This window comes from Suncus etruscus, chromosome 3 (genome assembly GCF_024139225.1).
Source record: "Suncus etruscus isolate mSunEtr1 chromosome 3, mSunEtr1.pri.cur, whole genome shotgun sequence".
In the NCBI taxonomy this organism is placed as follows: Eukaryota; Metazoa; Chordata; class Mammalia; order Eulipotyphla; family Soricidae; genus Suncus; species Suncus etruscus.
In genome coordinates, this window is record NC_064850.1 from 122,578,040 (window position 1) to 122,589,977 (window position 11,938).

Consider the following 11,938-nt stretch of genomic DNA (forward strand, 5'->3'; position numbering starts at 1 on the left):
TCCCCCAAATCTGTAGCAATTTCTGAGTTCATAGCCAGGAATAACCCCTGAGCATCACTGGGTGTGGCCCCAAACCAAACCAAAACAAAACAAAACAAAATTCAGGATCCAAAAGGATCTGGGAGCAGTAACAATAATAGGAGGAATGCATATTTTAGGAAGAATGCATATGTTTTGCTCTTGATTTCTATGCTTTGCCTTGCCTGTGGAAAGAACATCCAACATTCCTTTTTATATGGGTCACTGCCAAAAAGGACTTGCTATCATTTCTCTCCATCTCAACTAAATAAGTGTCACATTTGACAAAAGTGTCACAAGAAAACCCAGGCAGAAATAGATGTAGGTTGAGCTTGAAGTAATCTGGATTAAACACAGTTTAGATACTGCACCCATCATGCTGTTATTTCCACCTAAGTCTTCTGCCTAATTTGCCTTTAAGACAAGGATGATGACTTGAGCCCAGTGGGTAATGAAGCCCTTTCTCCCATGAACTAATAGCTGGACTTGACACCTTGCTGTGCCTCCCTAAAAAGACTGTTATATTTTTGAAGGTTTTGGCAGAAATCCAGTCATCACAGCTGCTCTTGAATGATCACCACTTGGAGGAAAACACTTTTCCCACCTCTAAATACCCTCTTTCAAATGTACTTTTGCCATAAGAACATCTTGGGCATTTTTTGTGGGTATTTTTTTTTTTTTTGGCTTTTCACACACAAACCTCTCCTCAGAGAAATTCTTAACATGAGCTCCTAGACGCTGCCCACAGCGATGACTCACCTGTGATATCTTTATAAAATAAATCTGCATTATAAACTCAACCTCAAGAGTCATCTCTACGGAGGGTAATTGCATGTTAGAAGAGAAGGTTCAGGTTCAGATCTGAATTAAAAAAAATTACCTTATGCTCTGATTATATCCTAAAGTGTTGAAATTAGTATAATATGTAGAGTCTTGATAATATGTTAACTCTTTTTCTCCAATAGACATCAATAGACTATTTAGATTGGACTAGCACAAAAGCCAGCATTACCTGAATGGTTGTTTTCTTTTTCTTTTCTTTTCTTTTATTGGGGTAGGGGGCTGAAGGTATTGCTGTGGCCCCACCTTGATTGGTCAACCTTGTAAAATTGAAGAGTTACCTTTTCTTTTGACATTAACCTGTGGTTCACCCATGCTACAGTGTCATTGCAATTGAAACTTAGTTTTGTTTGCAGTGACAGGAAATATTCCAAAACAGCACAACAAATGAGATTGTCTGCACTTAGCAGAAACAAAAGAGCTTTCTTTTGGAGTGGCAATTAGGGCCATTGAAACAAATCCTGGGCTGAAACCTGACATTGTACTGCTAATTTGGATCTAAAGTCTCACATGCACAAGTGAAGCTTTACAAACTCAATGGAGATTTGGCATGATTGTGATTGGCATTAGTGGGAGAGTGTTTGGTAATGCCTCAATTGCAGCGACAATCTGGATTCTGCAATGTTGTATTCTAACCCTGCTACGCTGTTAATCTCGGTGTGATTAATTTGGAGCAGCAAAATGCTCTTAACACGAATCCTGTAAGAGAATTGCCATTCTGAAATGAGCATAAACATGCTTTTATCTCCTCTACTTCCTCTCCTTTTTGCTCTCAAGTCCTGAGTCTTGAGTATCTGTGAAGACAATCAATCCCACTTGGTCAACCAATCATCTTCTTTGTGGTCTTGTACTTGCAACTCTGTCCCATCTAAGTTTTTGGAGCTTGTAGTAGCAATTTGGCTATTACTCTTTCACTCCAACTGAGTTTAAAGGCAGTTTCCTGCAGAATTTCCCACCCAGCAAGGAGAGCACCTGATACTGGATCCACCATATGGATGTGTAGGGCTGAAATGCCCATGACTATTGTCACTAAAGTTTGATATTCACATCTACTTTACAGTGAGCTGGAAGAATGCAAAAGTGTCTTCTTTATTTTTGAGAACTTTGCTTTTAGTGACCCTGTAACTGAGTCTCAGCATCTTGTTGACAACTGTTCTTCTCATTTTCTCATTTCTTCTTCTTGGCATTGACTTCCCATAAACACATGGCCTAACTTTGATCATTTTTAAAGTGGGGTCACTTTAGATAAAGCCACAACTAAGGAAATAAATGTATATCTTTTTTTTTTTTTTACCAGAGGTAGGAAAGATTCACTTGGAAATATTTTGAAATGGACCTATTTCAGAGGTGTGAAACCCGCTCAATTTTACAGAACTTGCAACTCAGAAGTGCTGGAACTTAGCTTCATGCTTTGCTATCATTGTCTTGAAATGCTTAAGAATCCTTGGCTTATTTCATCTATCATTGAGCTAAATATTATGCAGTCAGCTTGCTTTTGAAATTTGACAAAGTTAGTATGAAATCTAGTGCTGACTTGGGATTTAAATTAAGCAGACACGAGCTCCTGTCTGGAACTGGAGATAAAGATTTAATTCAATGATTCCAAGTCAACTCTTGGACAATCTAGTGGATGGAATCTATGTTCTGCTAAGGAGAAATAGGTAATAAAAATATAGGGATTATAACACAGTATCTAAAACAGTGGGTGGAAGAAAGTATCTTAAGAGGAAGGGGGAGATACTGAAAATCACCCCCACCAAGTCTTTCTGATCAATATGTTTTTCTTTATTTTTGTTGTCTAGATTGTGTATTCAAGGAAGCACCATTCTAGAGGCAATAAATATTGCTGGTTGTCACTGAAATATGACACTTTTTGACATATCTAAAGATTTATAAGAACATTTGATGGACCTTTATCCAAAATGCTACTTTTTCACATATCTGAATATGTATAAGAATATATGATGGATATTTATCCAAGATGATCAATTTTAAGCCTATTTATGTAAAATATTAAGAAATTAATTTTCAGAATACTAATATAAAACATGTTATTATATAGTCTCTGAGATGAATGTTGTATCTTTAGAAATCTAGCATTTTTACTTGCAAAGATGAATAAATTTTCTGCTCATAATTATACAAGTCATAAATTGAGTCTTGATTGAAAACATTTTTATGGGAATGTGTTTTTTATACCTTTGAATTATCACAGCATCCTCATAATGAAATAAAATTCTTTAAGATACTAAAAAAAGAATGTCATATTTCCTTATAATTAAAACAATCATTATATTAATGTGATGCTTTAAGAGCTCATCATTAAGACACAAAAATAAATTCATTTTGTTAAAAATATAAGCCAATATATCAAATAATAAAAGAGTGGCTCTTTAAAATATTAAAGTTCATGGGGCTGGAAAAATATCACAGTGGTCAGTGTATTTGCCTTGTAAAAGGCCTACCTGGATTCGATCCCCATATCCCATATGGTTCCCCTGAGCCTGTCAGGAGGAGGAGTCAGATTAGCCATGAGTATCCCCTAAAGGTTGTCAGGTATGGCCCATAAACCTAAATAAATAAATAAGAGCTTAAATTTCTTTGTGTCCAAGAGTTGTGTGCATCCAAATTTACCATCCCAAAATTAATAGATAAGAAATTAAATTAAGTTTAAATAATGTATAGCTCACCAGATATGAACTGAGTTGCAGAAATGTAAAAATCTATGTCTCCATTAGTTTATTATTACTTTGAAGAAGTAGTAGACTTTGTAAAACCCTATTAATCTCTGCTACATCCTAAGTATGTTACCCAGATACAAACATTTCTATGATGAAAACACTCTTGAATTATTTGTTCTCATTTATGTTTTTATTTTTCATATTTTAGGTCATTTTGCATGTCTTCTACTTGCTAATTAAAAAAAATAAAGACCTGGGAGATAGCTCAGTGGGAAGGGTGCTTCCCTTGCACACAGCCCAAATAAGTTAGAACCCCAGCATCCTATAGGATCTCCTGAGCCCCCACCAAGAGTGATTTCTGAGCATAGATCCAGGAGTAAGCTCTGAGCACCATTAGATTTGGCATAAATAAACAAAAATAATAATAGATTTATTTCACGTTTATTGTATCTTTTAAATGTTTGAGCATATTTTCAATAAGATATAAAACATAATATTTCAATTATTATTTTTTTATACCAAATAGGTTTTATAGCCCTCTTAGCCAACTGATTTCTGAGATGTGCCTTACTTACCATCTGTTTCAAATACAGGGTGTGTTGGGCTGCAATGACTAATATTGTTTACTTCTAGGATACTCCAACAATTGAGTGGATGCAGTACTATTAGCATAATAATTTGGGATTGAAATTTTTCTTTAAGGTCTAAGGATAGCAGTGGGAAAAGAAATCTGCAAAGGATAAAAGAAACATGTTGAGTTCAAGTTAAGTTCATTCATCTTCCCAAATGATCCTGATGGCTATTTTTTAAATTTACTTTGCTATAAATGCTGGATCTAATAGTTGTAAGCAGAAATGATTTTCTAGGATAGAACAGCAGTGTTAATCCTGTGAAAATCTCCATCCTTTTAGCGTTTTATAGCTTTGATGTCTAGAACATATCATCTCATCTTGAACTATTTGCTTTGTGCGCTTCCAATGTTATTCAACATCATCTGATGGGTGAGCTTTAGTATGATTATCTTTATTAATACAAACTAGCTTTCTTTGTGAAAATTCAGAAGCACACAGTTGTAAAATAAGTATTGCAAAGTAAACGAGGCTAATCAGATTTCACATTTTTATAATTAGTACTGCCAACTTAAAGCCATATAATGAAACATAAAATATTATATATTTTTTGTTTTTAGTCTGTATGTCTAAATTTTATAACACCTGGGTCAACAAAAAGCTAAAAAGTTAAGAAGGAGGGCCTGAGTGATGGCGCAATGGTAGGGCGTTTGCTTTGCATGGGGATGACCCAGGATAGACCGTGATTTGACCCCTCAGCGTCCCATATGGTCCCCCAAGCCAGGAGCGATTTTTGAGCTCATAGCCAGGATTTAGCCCTGAGCATCACCTGGTGTGTCCCAAAATAAATAAAACATGTTAAGAGGAGAAAAAATAAATGTTTATATTTCAACATGCAGTACTATCTGTCCATGAAAAGACACAGTTACTTACTAAAGAACATGTGATGATTGGACAGTAAAAGGAAAACCAGGGCTGCTGGTTTGGACTTTACCCCAGAAAATTATAAATGTAGATTTCTATCAACATCAGGCTTTTCAGAACATGACTGTGATCCACTGTTGACCTGCTTATTTTCAGACTGCTGTGGTAATCTGTGAATGCACATTTGAAACATGTGCCAATCCATCTTGAAGCAAATTAACCAAGAAATCATAGCAACAACAACAAAAACCCTTTATGATCAATATTTCCAGGGAGCTAAAGATAGGTCTTAAGTGATATAACACATGGCTGGCTTATAGGCCACCCTTGATGATATCGCCAGTCTTGTGAGGCCCCCAAGTAACAAGTTATGTGTCTCTGGAGGCTCTGAGAATTGCAATTTGCTCCATCTGCCCCCACCCCACCCCCTTGAGCCCAGAGTGATCCCTGAGCACAGCACCAGAAGTAAACTTTGATCATAGCCAGATGCTGCCCCAAACCCTAAATAAACAAAGTCTATCAAGAGCAAATGTACCCTGTCAAGCAGAATAAAAATGTCAGTTCACTCAGTTCTCAAATATATGCAGTGGGTCTCACTTATTCAATAGGTACTGTCATAAATAAGTAGATGAATCTCTAGTTTTCTTCAAAGGTTTGTAACTTCTCTAATAGAAGTTTTAATGTATAGCCTCATGAAAATGCTTTGAAACTGTAAATTAAAGATATTCTGGGAGATATTTGTTGATAGAACTCTTTTACTTAGAAAACTATGCAAGATAAAGAAAATTTAAGAAATATATAATGAAGGGACCGGAGAGATAGCCTGGAGGTAAGGCGTCTGCCTTCCAGGCAGAAGGACGGTGGTTCGAATCCTGACATCCCATATGGTCCCCCGTGCCTGCCAGGGGTAATTTCTGAGTGTAGAGCCAGGAGTAACCCCTGAGCGCTGCCAGGTGTGACCCAAAAACCAAAAAAAAAAAAAAAGAAAGAAATATATAATGATATTTTAAAATGGCTAAAGAATGGGGGTTTTGAATAAGCTTATAATCTAGTAAGGGTTTGTAATCTTTCATTATAGTGAACCAGTCGGTAAAGATTTCAAATGTTGCAAGTCTTAGTTTAGTTCTCTGCTCTGACTACTCAAATTTGCCATGAAAAAGAATGAACAGATGTGTCTTAATTAAATTTTATTTACAAAGCAAGATTTTGCTGATGGGCCATAGGTTGTGACTATCGTAGATGCTAAAATAGACATAGATGATAAAGATTAAACATAAAAAAGGAGAAGGACTTTATTTTTCTGTCAAAATCATACCTTTTAATTTATGGGATTACTGTCATGTTGATTATCAGATGAGTGATGGAGACAATAATACAGTCTATTATGTAAATATGTGCATTATATCAAGGAGGCAATAGTCTCTTCATTTTGCTTCAGCATCATTCTTGAAGATTCTTGATATTTGTCTCCTGTGTTTGAAAAATTAAACTGACATTAGAAAATAAATCTAGGGTTGTTTTTTTTTTTTCGTTTCCCTATTGCACTTAAGTAAGGTTCAATCAAATTGGATGCTAGCTAATTATTCTCAGGATATCAGACTTTTAGAAACCTGATTACAAAGTCAATTGTCTAAGTTAAAATGATTAAGTTCTCATTGTGTGCTAATAACCATAATAGGTATTGATGACTCAGAACAAGTAAGATTCATTTTCATAATCTAAAGCTCACACACAAACTCTTCTAATCTATGAAAACTACACGCGTTGATATAGAGAATATTACCAGAACTCCAAAAAAAGAAATCTATTCCTACTAATGAGGATATTGATTTTTAAAAATTGATGATAAAACTAGTAAGAATCCACACTGATACATCCTTAGCATTAGATTCTCATACATAGATGTGTGTGGGCTTCAGTTGTAGAAAAATACTCCCAGCTATACCAAATCTTCTTATGTTCTCTCTGAACTGTCTCTCCTAGCCTCCCTATCCATTTACTTTTTTCCCCCTGAAACTAAGTGGAACTTTTCCTTTTTGTCTTTTAGGACCAAGAGTTTATCCAACTTTGGTACCATCCAGATTCTGGGTTGTTCTATGTACCTTAGACAAGTGAGAGGAGAGTCAATATCCAGTGTTCCAGTACTTTCCCTGGAATCAGAAACCACTGTCACTGAATTCTCAAAGATCTAGGCTTGTGCAAAGTAATTTGCATTACCTGATGATAGAATTAGTTGTTTTCTGTCATTTTTTTATGAAAAAAATAATATGCCAACTAAGGGAGGAGCTTCAATCTAAGATGAAAAGTAAACTGAAAGTAGATTGAAAAGTAGGCTAAAGGCATTGGCATGGGTTAAAGACAAATAATACCAGCTTTTGAACTACCTGAGCCTAAACATTAGAGGCTGATGAGTTAGAGGATTCACGTTATTATTTAAGATTACAGGTTTTTGATTTTTTATATAAAACACCATGGTAAAATAAGTTTTGCATTTCATTCTGAAATAAGTTTGAAATATAGTTAACTACCCCAGAAAAGTTTGATGTTCAAATGTGTTTGTTCTTTCTTCCATTTAGAATTAATATATTATTTATATATATATATATATATATATATATATATATATATATATATATATATATATTCTATGCTCTAATATGCCCTAGATTTATGTTTTTTTTGGTAGGCTGATCTTCTCAGGAACTGCACACAGTGAGACCTGTTGATGTATTTCTCCTCTTATATCATTTTTTTTTTTTTTTTTTTGCCTTGTGTTGAAACATTGCTTGTGTTGGTCATTGGCAGAGGCAATCTGCCTAACTAGATGGGCCAGAAATTTAATCTGGTGTGACAAATGAAAGAGACACATAATTGGCTCTGTAATTCCAGGATGGAACTGTTATCAATTTTAAGCAATTGATGTCCTCAGAACAACATTATACGCAGCACAATTTATCACAATGACTATGTGGAATCATTATTCCTCTAATCTTCTAGTGGGTTCTAAAATTTAGCAGAAACTTTTGGTAACTGCAATTTTCTTTACATTCTATGATAATTTTAGAAAGCCATCCACCTATAAATGTACCTGTTTTCTATTCAGTATAAAAACTGTTATTAGATCTTATCAGTATCTATTGTCTAAATTACTTGTAGATAGGATAATTTGCTATGTTAACAAAAGCTTCTAAGGTCTTAACTTAGTATTGTCTAGTATAATTTACAAAACAACTATAATTATTCTTTGGATTTCTCTTGCTCATATATATTTACACTCACCCTAATGAATAGAAAAAGAAACCATGAAGGAATTGGGGGAACAGGAATTTAGAAAATGTTGAGAAAAGTTACAAGTAGGCCATATACAAAATTATATAATAATAACTTTCTGTCTTACATCCTGGGGAACCAATGAAATTGAGCCCCAAATTGGACAATGTCACTCTTTTTTTTTAAATTTTATTTTAATAAAGTATTTTTTGATATGTCCATTACCACTTAATTGTACAAAGCAATATTACCTAAGTTATATGTACCTGCAAGAAGCAGGATTTAGGGAGTTTGGGAAACTGATGACAGGGTTTGAGAGAATGTTATACTGGTGATAAAATTGGTAGTAGAATATTGAATGTCAGTACTATCTATTATGAGCAATTCTGTCAAGTAAGGCATTTAAAATAAATAAATTTAATTAAAAATATTGTTCCTGTCAAAGATGCAGGTTGGGCTTAGGAATGGAAGAAATCTGGGGAAAGTAGAAATGAGAAAACTTCATACTGACATAACTATTAAAAAATTTGGTAGGCAAAATTAAAACTCACAGGACCAATGTAAAACCACTTTAGATTTAACTCCTCCAATAGCATTAGTAGAATGAGAGCTCATTAATCTAAGATCTGGAGGTTAGGAAATTGAATAATCATAATATAAATGTATATGTTCATGTGTATATAACATAAAATGTATATAGTATAGAACACATACTTTAAAAAGATTTGTCTTCCATGGGGCTGGAGAGAGAGCACAGCGGTAGGGCATTTGCTTTAGACGCTGAAGGATGGTGGTTCAAATCCCGGCATCCCATATGGTCCCGCGAGCTTGCCAGGAGCGATTTCTGAGCATAGAGCCAGGAAGAACTCCTGAGCGGGACTGGTTGTGACCCAAAAAACAAAAATAAATAAATAAATAAATAAATAAATAAATAAAACAAATAAAAATATTTGTCTTCCAATGTTACATGTGTATGTCTATATAAAGTTTAAAGATACATTTTAAATTTTAACAGTTTATATGAACATTCTATGAGATCAGTAAAGATTCTAGAATAATCCCATTATGTATCTATAACAAATAACCCCATCAAAAAATGGGGAGAAGAAATGAACAGACACTTTAAAAAAGAAGAAAGGCAAATGGCCAAAAGGCACATGAAAAGATGCTCAACATCACTAATCGTCAGGGAGATGCAAATCAAAACTACTATGAGGTACCACCTCATGCCACTGAGATTGGCACACATCACAAAAAGGGAAAACAAGCAGTGCTGGTGGGGATGTGGAGAGAAAGGAACTCTTTTTCACTGCTGGTGGGAATGCTGTCTAGTACAACCTTTATGGAAAGCGATATGGAGATTCCTTCACAAACTGGAAATTGAGCTTCCATACGATCCAGCTATACCACTCCTAGGAATATACCCAAGGAACACAAAAATACAATACAAAAATCCCTTCCTTATACCTATATTCTTTGCAGCACTATTTACAATAGCCAGACTCTGGAAACAACCAAGATGCCCTTCAACAGATGAGTGGCTAAAGAAACTGTGGTACATATACACAATGGAATATTATGCAGCTGTCAGGAGAGATGAAGTCATGAAATTTTCCTATACATGGATGTACATGGAATCTATTATGCTGAGTGAAGTAAGTCAGAGGAAGAGAGAAAGATGCAGAATGGTTTCACTCATCTATGGGTTTTAAGAAAAATAAAAGACATTTTTAACAGTATCTCAGAGATAAGAGAGATGAGGGTTGGTAGGTGCAGCTCATGACATGAAGCTCATCACATAGAGTGATGAGTGCAGTTGGAGAGATGACTACACTGAAAACTATCATAACAATGTGAATGAATGAGGGAACTAGAAAGCCTGTCTCAAGTACAGGTGTGGGGAGCGGGGAGGAGGGAGATCTGGGAAATTGGTGGTGGGAATGTTGCACTGGTAAAGGGGGGTGTTCTTTATATGACTGTAATCATACAACTATAATCATATTTGTAATCACGGTGTTTCAATAAAGATAATTATAAAAAAGAAAAATGTATTAATTAAAAAGAAAGGTTATCAAATGTAATCTCGGGTTTTATGATTCTATGTATTTTACATGAAAAGTGTTATTACCAATGCAGTTAAACAGATTATCAACTTCACTAAAAATAAAAAAATAAATATTAGTTCTCTGAGAAATAAACCCTCCCAAAATAATTTTGTAATGTGTATCTAATAGAGATTTAATTATTTATAAAAACAAGGAATATGGGAGCATTACTTTCCCCAATTTTAAGCTGTATTACAAAGCAATAGTTATAAAAACAGCATGGTATTGGAATAAAGACAGACCCTCAGATCAGTGGAATAGGCTTGATTACTCAGAGAATGTTCCTCAGACATATAACCACCTAGTTTTTGATAAAGGAGCAAGACATCGTAAATGGAGCAAGGAAAGCCTATTCAACAAGTGGTGCTGGCACAACTGGTTAGCCACTTGCAAAAAAGCGAACTCAGACCTCCAGTTAACACCATGTACAAAGGTAAAATCCAAATAGATTAAAGACCTTGATAAAACTATAAGGTATATAGAACAACATGTAGGTGAAACACTCCAGGACATTGAGACTAAAGACATCTTTAAGGAGGAGACAGCATTCTCCAAACAAGTGAAAGCAGAGATAAACAGATGTGACTATATTAAGCTGAGAAGCTTCTGCATCTCAAAAGAGATAGTGCCCAGAATACAAAGGCCACCCACTGAGTGGGAGAAATTATTCACCTAATACTCATCAGATAAAGGACTACTATCCAAAATTTACAAGGCAATGTCACTCTTAAGAGAGTGGACTATGCCTATTATATATTTCTGGTCTTATATCTTCCCATAGGCCTTGTATCCTTCCTAAAGCTAATCAGGCAATTGGCTGGTACTCCATGTCACTTTTTTGAGTAAGTTCTGCATGATTTGGCAGACAGACACAAAAGAGACAGTTGTCAGTGTTCCCATGTGTTTACAACTAAATTACACTCTTTACCTTAGTCAGGTTTACAGGAAGCAACTTTTTACACACAGTACTCTAAATATCTCTGACTCTGCTTCATTAGCAAAAAGTATCCAAAAATGTGCATTTGTTACTACATCTGAAAATATAAAAGATTTGCACAGCTAGCCAAATGAATCTATGTATATGCATAGTTCTTAATGTAGTGGTGATCAGATTATATAAAAAACAAGACCTCAACAGAAATCAAATTTATACAACAGCAACATTATGGCATATAAGTACAGTATTTTTCTTTTCACTTTTCTTTTTTATTCCTTTATTTTAAAGGCATTTCTTAAATATATTGTGCAAATTAAATTTGAGTCTCTTCAACAAACTCCACCTGTGAGATATTTATCTAGGATTTTTTAAACAGAGAAAAGTTGAGAAGCAGGGAAGTCCTTTGCCAAGGGCCACATATCTGCCTAAAGAATGAGCTAAACTTCAAATCTGCTTACATTTCTCCATAAAACAGATGTTTTCAATTACAACACTGTGGGAAAGAATCCCCTTAACAACAACACCAAAACCAGAAAAGTCCCCTGGGCAACACAGTTTAGGCCTTTTAGAATACAATCAGTCTTTCCAATCTAA